Genomic DNA, 7,359 nt, shown 5'->3' on the forward strand with positions numbered 1-7,359 from the left:
ACAGCGGGGTGTTGGGATGAAGGACGAGCTTTCGAGTGCGAGGCGATCTTCTTGAAGGCTTGCACTCCTCCCCGGGTCTCCTGCACTCCTCCCCGGGTCTCTTGCACTCCTCCCCGGGTCTCCTGCACTCTTCGGTCTCTTGCACTCTTCCCCAGGTCTGTTACACTCTCCCTCAGGTCTCTTGCACTCCTCTTTGGGTCTCTTGCACTCTTCCCCAGGTCTCATATAATCTTCCTCCAGTTTCTTACACTCTTCCCTGAGTCTCTTACACTCTTCCCCAGGTCTGTTACACTCCTCCTCAGGTCTCTTGCACTCTTCCCCGGGTCTCATATAATCTTCCTCCAGTTTCTTACACTCTTCCCTGAGTCTCTTACACTCTTCCCCAGGTCTGTTACACTCCTCCTCAGGTCTCCTACACTCTTCCCCAGGTCTCTTATACTCTTCTCTGCATCTCTTATAATCTTCCTCCAGTCTCTTGCACTCTTCCCCAGGTCTCTTACACTTTTACATTGGGAGAAAGTGACACCTTGCTTTCTCCAAATGACACCCTTGGTCCAATCTACAATATCACCCTAAGCCATCCTTGCCTGTCCCATCATTTCTGGACTGTCCCAGCTACAACATCACTTGGCCACGATCTGATGTTCCTATGACTTCCTTCCCCGGTGCCTGCCTCATGCTTTTAAGCAGGAAGCCCGGGTACATTTTTAAACCGAATGCTGTACTACTAAGGAGACAAGGTTCAAGAAAGTCATCCACCCTGGCGATCTTCAAAAAGCATCTTGATGCCCACCTTGCTGGGGTCGTCTGATCCCAGCGGTCTTCCCTGCCCAAGTGCAGGGGGCTGGACCCAATGATCTGTAAGGTGCCTTCCAGCCCCGAACATCTATGAAACTGTAGTGGCAGGGGGTCACACACAGATCCTACACCATTTCGAATGTCATATGGCCGCACTGAGGGGTAGCATGAGAGCTGTCTGTGTGCAGGTGGTGGAGTGAGTGCTCATGGTAGTGCTCTTGGTCAGGGGGATGGAAATCAGGAATATCTCCTCTGGTCCCAGCACTAGCCCCTGTGAAGCCGCTGGCTGAAGCCCGATCCAGGGGAGGAAGGTTAAGCTCCCTGCAGCGCTGGTACCAGAGATATTCTGCTGCTGGCTGCTTTCCCACCATTTCCAAAGGTGAGCACGCAGCTTTCTTGGATTTGGATTGTTCCCCCAACCCCGTCCAGATCATTATTGAAATCCCCATCGTTCCTCCCCTAGTGCCACTTTTCACTTTATAATAAGGACAACAGGTATGCTCAAGGCTCATCTTATGGGACATCCTCATCTTGGAGAATGACCAGCACTTTCAAGCCCATTTGCACAGGGTCTGATCCACCTCCAGCCTTTTCCTGAAACACTCCAGCGATGGATCGTCCACCACTTCCCTGGGCACTGCGTCCCGCTGTCCTAGCACACGTGTGACAAGTGCGGGTCCTGTTCTTGTAACCCAGCACGTTGTCACGTGGGGATGTGGCAGAGTTGCCCACGTGACCTTGTCAGCAGACACTGATGCTGCTGGAAAGGGCTAAGAAGCTTCTCTTGACTCCCTTGATCATTACTGTCCAGGTAATGGGGGTGGCAGGATCTCTCTGCCATGGAGTGCATGAAGGGCGAACCAGGTTCTTTGTGTGAATCTGATATCTTTTATTAGACCAACTTAAATAGTTGGAAGAAAAGGGTTTTTTTAACTATTTAAGTGGAGGGTGAACAGGGTTTGAAGGACGCTCGGACTCCTGGGGGGGTCTGCGGCGGCAGCAGGAAGCGAGAAGGAGCCACCACCGCTGCCGGAGCTGCTTAGAAAGGCATGGGGCAGGCCAGGGGCTCTTGTCTCTTATGGGAGGGCTCACCCCCCCGCCCCCCAGGCCCCCCTGTATTTCAAACCCTGAGGATGGAAGCTGAGCAGGTTTGTAGGTGAAGCCTTTGGTTCAGATAAGCCTAAGGAGACGCCTCTGGTGATCTTGCTGATCTTTGTCCCACCCAGGGCTTAATGATGAATTGAACTCTATCATTGTTGAAACGACCTGCACGCTGAGACTGGAGCTTCTGTGACGTGCCGTGTTGGGGTTTACATTACTTTATTGTTCCCTTAGTCATGCAACCAACTCCAGGGTGAGGGGGTAAGCATGGAGTCCTTATGGACTGTGTCTGAAGGGCAGCACGGCCAAGGCACCACACCTTCACCATTCATCCTTGATCAATGCCTGTTTCTTCCTGGGCTCTTCAGTGTTGGGGGAAGCTCAACCCTGTCACTTCAACGGCACGATGCACCCAGGATGGCAAAGCCCAGGAGCAGACGGGTTCTGCCTGAAGTCATTCCGTAGTCCCGACAGAGGATGTCACTGTGTGCTTGTTGCCACAACAGCCATGGAAGAGCAACCAAAGAAACAAGACTCATGAAAACAGGAAACGCCGGTACATAAGATGAAATCTTGCTAAATGAAGTTATGGGAGGGCGGCAGGTAGAGGTGGCTGCTTTTGTGCATTTTGTAGGCTTCAGACAAGTTCACGCGTCACTACGGGGATGCTACGAAGATGACAAGATTTAACGATCAGGCTGATTGAGTGCAGCGTGCGCCACTAGATATGTTGTTATATTTAGAACGGTTGAAAACCTTTGCAGTTCTGCATGTCAACTTGGCAGTGATGTGAGCAGGTATTCAGATTCCTGGCAATATTTGCTCCCACGTGATGGAGGGGGGAGGATTTTTAATGATCTGTTTAAAGAGCGAATGGGCTAGCCTCATTCTGCTGCTATCTGTTGGGTTGTGTTAGCTATTTGCAAATAGTCAGGCAATAGCTAGGTACTCATTAAAATGTTTACAGACTCCAAATTATTCTCTGTCTGCAAATGCGCTATTAGTTGCTCTCTGTTTGTTATACCTCACTCGTTATCTTCTGCTCAGAAAGTTTTCATCATCCAATCAGGAAGCAGGCATCATAATAGGTGACTAATTTAAGATGGTTGCAAATGATTTGCAAAAAGCAATATGGACTCAGGTCTCAGTGAGTGCTGTTATTTCCGAAGAAGTCTCTCTCCAGCATTTGATAGAGAGCAGTTACTATAGCAGAGGAGGCAGACTATCAGCCATTGTAGTCAACTATTTTTTGTTGGCAGCGACCTCTAGCTCCTTTTCCAGATGCAGGTAAATAAATATGCCAGTGTGCCTGAGATGACTATGAAGCATTTTTGCAGTGGGGGGAGAAATTCCTTCTAGATGAAGCCCTGAAGCATGAGAGGTTAATATAACTTCCAGCTTTTTGATCTGCCTGCCTGTCCCATAGAGCAGCATATTATGTCGGGTGAGATTAACTGAGCAGAAAGCTTACTCAAGGCTTCACGCATAATAGAAGTGCCACTTCAGGGCCTAAGTGTACAAGTTAAGCCTCAAGTATGTACAAGGACCAAAGTCACACTTAGTTGTACATAGAGTCCTCCTTGTTCAGGCCTTCTGCATGGTGGTGCAGTTCACCCGTTGGTATTTAAATCCTTTAAATATACTTTCCAAAATGGATTAGAAAAGACTTTGCACTCTTGAAAATTCTTGTGGGAGTGACTTCCACAGGTTCAATATACAGCTGCTTCCTTCTTCATGCACGTTTGCTACCTGGCCAGATGGACCTGAGCTGTAATTTGGATGTGAGGTCCCTGGAGCCCAGTTCTCTTTTATTCTGAGTCCTCTGTACTTTGCCAACACAATCTAAAGGGACCGTAGGATAAGCCCGAGTCTTCCTCCCTGCCCCAACCCACTTATCCCAGGTTTCAGGGAAGTTTAGTTTGGATATGAGCTTTGCAGTTGCCTTTAAAGAGAGTTAAAATGTATGTGTCTGTTTGAAGTCTTCATTACGTTAAATGGGCAGGATACACTGTGTTATTTAACACTGAGGAAGGGCGTGAATTTAAAGTGCAGTAATTGCTTCAGAATGACTCAGTGTGTGATTGTCTTATTCTGGAATAAGTGTGTCCACACAAGGCATTACTGGTGCATAGTTATTCCAATTCATTTCCTTGAGTGGTCAAACCCTTAGAAACCGAATAAGAAACAGCTTGTGAGTGCTCCTGATTTTTAGCTTTGGATAGTGTTTTGTGCCTGCTCCTTGTCTCCTTTCTGGGTCAAATCAAAATCCCAGACCTACATTTTAAGCGTGTTAGCACTGACATGCCAGTCTCAGACCTGTGGCTCATGCCCCCCTCTGTCTGCTGTTCTTCTGCCTTCCTGTCTCATTTAGTACTGGTCACCTTGAGCCTTTAGTGCTGTCGGAAACCTGTAGCCAAGCCGTCTGCACAGCAAATTGTTTTTTGCCATTGGCCTCTGCTTCCATTGTCTTTTCTAATAGCTCTTCCATCTCACAGAGACAAATTTTGAGCTTGTTGTTGCACAGATATGCTCCCTTTGGTCAGCAGCCTTTGATCCTGATCTCTGCTGTGACTTGCAGATGCAAAGACATACATACTGGATGCAGCAGGCCCTGCAGGAGGGCTCTGCTGCTTACTCAAACTTCTGTTCAAAACACAAAGTTTGGTGGTTGATTGATCCTGCTGCACTGAGGACTGGTGAGACAGGGCTGTGATTGATATGTCCTTCCCAGGGAAATTCCCTTTTACTCTTCAGGAGGATGGCACTGCTCATTCCTCTCATTTCCAGCATTTAGCATCATGGAGACCTGTTAAATCCCCAGCTCTGGCATCTAGTAGCTTCTTCCTTGATCACGACGCTGTCAGGGTATTGCTTAAGGAAACTTCTAGCCTGCCAGGCTTGAAGCACATCACGCGTATCTCTGTTGCATCTCGGTAGACCCCTGGGGTTTTCTGTTACATCCCTCATTTCTTTGAAATGCACAGCGACCGCTTCCCCAATGTTTACACAGAAACTCGTGCTGCAAAGTCTGCTTTCAGATTCCCAGTATCCCCAAGTCTGGCTTGTTCCGATCATGAGCTTGTGGTCATACTCAATAAAGAGATAGGGACCACCTAAGAAATTCAGATCCAGGGTTTGGACTACGCTAGTTCGAAAGACCCAAGAAGATGTATGCGTTCTGAGGCAGCTTCCTTGGTTTCCAGCGAAGCTTATATTCTGCATTTTCTCACCTACATATATAATATGCCGCAGCTCTCCGCTTTCAAACACCTTTTTTGATTTCAGGAACAGAGGAAGGGACTGTTCCTAAGTCTAGATAGCATTGTGTTTGCCCAACGGTACTTATTACATGCAACAAACCATGAGAGGGGGAGATTTTCTTTGCTCTTTTGAAGATTCAAATATTGCTGTTTAAGTGAACAGCATGTCTGCCTTAAGAGACTGCAGTCTCCTACAGATGACAGAGGGAGATCCAGGCTTTAATCACTAAAACCAATGCTGCTATAAACATAGCATGCCCACTCTCTAGGCAGTATTTCTTACAGGCTGTACCAGCTGAAACCACTCAGATGCATGTACTCATCCCAGCTCAAGCCAAAAGGAAGGGCCCGAACTAAAATTTCTGAGACAAAACCCAAATCAGGAAGAAGAGGAAGTCACAGAACCGGATTTGAACTTGACAGCTAGAGCTCATCCCTGTACCCTGTTCTGCTTTATTCATTTATGCATTTGCAGAGGACTTCTCTACCCTTCACAATGCCTGTGCTGGTAGAGTTTATCCTACGGTGGTTGAGGCACTCTTAGCAGTATAAATGTGTCCGTGTAGGACCTTGGCCATCATCACCATACCAGGAGCACATCCTTACCTGGTCCAGCCATGCCTGTGAAGCAAACGTAGCGTGTTCTTCTCTGTGTTGCCCCGTTATGGATGGATACATGGGAGAGACCTTTTCACAGTATAAATGAACCAAAACTAACAAATAAGGTGAACCAGGCTCTGACAAAAGGCAGCTGTTCAAGGTCAGTATAGACAAAGTGGTTTTCTCTAGGCTGCTTTCACCTTCCTTCATTTCTATTACGAGTGAGTTTGTACATTGGTGTAAAAGGAATCAAAACTCGTGGAAGAGGTGATATCTTTTATTAGGTCAACTAGATACTTGGAAACAATTTATTTCATTTATTTGCAAGCTTTCAGGCACACACAGCCTCCATTAGGCATAAGAGAGAGCCTGGGTAGAAATGAAAATTCATATTTCACAGGAGAGCTGAAGAGGCGGTAAAGTCTCCTGTTCGGAATAGTTCGCTTTGTCCAGGTTAGGCACAGAGAAAGGTTGAAAAAGGCTTTTTATCTCAAAGTGGTCTGGTGGCAAGCAGGATGCAGAAGCATATTTCCTCCGGGTGATGATGTTTCATATTTCACAGAAGAGCAGAAAGATGGAAAGCTCTTCTGGGCAGGAGTTTCTTTTGTGGAGGCATCTGTGTGTTTGTGCTCTGCGAGATGCAAATTTGCTCCAACAATAGCAGGACCCTGGTGTTGGCGTATCAGGTGGTAAAATGCTTCCATCTTGTAAAAGCCTTTATTTCCAGGGGTAAAATGCCTGGAAAATTCTTGTAAAATTATTAACTTTTCATTTAAAAAAGCGGGGAAAATTCGATATCTTCCAGGTGTCAGGTATCCAGTTGTAGCCGTACTGGTCTAGAGGCAAAAGGAATCAAAACTCATGGAAGAGTTGATATCTTTTATTAGACCAACTAGATATTTGCAAAAGCATCATTTTATTTATGTGCAAGCTTTCGGGCATGCACACCCTTCATCAGGCGTAGGAGAGAGCCGAGACTGGAAAAGTTCTCCTAGGTGGAAATGAAAATTCATATTTGACAGGAGAGCTGAAGGGGTGGTAAGGTTTCCTGCTTGGAATAGTTCATTTCGTCCATCACGGCGATTGATCAAGCCAACTGCTGGTGATTTGAAGCTTTTAAGGAGGCCTTGATCACTCCCTGCCCTTCTAAATTCAGCCGTTCTAAAATTGTCACAGAAATACAGTCTATCGCCGGTTCGAAGTGGGGGGTTGATCTGTTTCAAATATGTGGAAGAGCACAGCAGTCGAATGAGTAGATAAATCTCTGGATTCATCAAGCTCAGTATGTGGCATCTATCAGTAGCTGATGTCAAGACAACGGGGACATTCACCATAGAAATGTGTGCCCCTGTTCAGAGCAGAGGAAACTTGCTGTCATCATTTGAAGTTGAAGAGTCCCCTTAGGAAATGCACGGTGAAGGCAGAAGTGATTGCTGTACGAACAAGAAGGCTTCCGCCTTCCTGCTCCAGGGCAGTAGGAGTTGGAGGTGGAGTGGCTTGGCTCTGTGGGAGGAACAAAGCTGTGAAAGGAGGGTAAACCCTTTGCTTGCCAGAGCACTGGAGCTCTTGCAGGACGAGGGGGTCCTTTCTTTGTAGGGAA

At 47.0% G+C, this 7,359-nt stretch overlaps 1 pseudogene; it reads left to right on the plus strand.

Moving 5' to 3' along the window:
• The first annotated feature begins 3,001 nt into the window (after positions 1-3,001).
• Positions 3,002-7,359, plus strand: part of LOC112550651 — a 34,139-nt pseudogene continuing 29,781 nt past the window's right edge.

The sequence above is a fragment of the Alligator sinensis genome, unplaced genomic scaffold (genome assembly GCF_000455745.1).
Source record: "Alligator sinensis unplaced genomic scaffold, ASM45574v1 scaffold1046_1, whole genome shotgun sequence".
Taxonomy (NCBI): domain Eukaryota; kingdom Metazoa; phylum Chordata; order Crocodylia; family Alligatoridae; genus Alligator; species Alligator sinensis.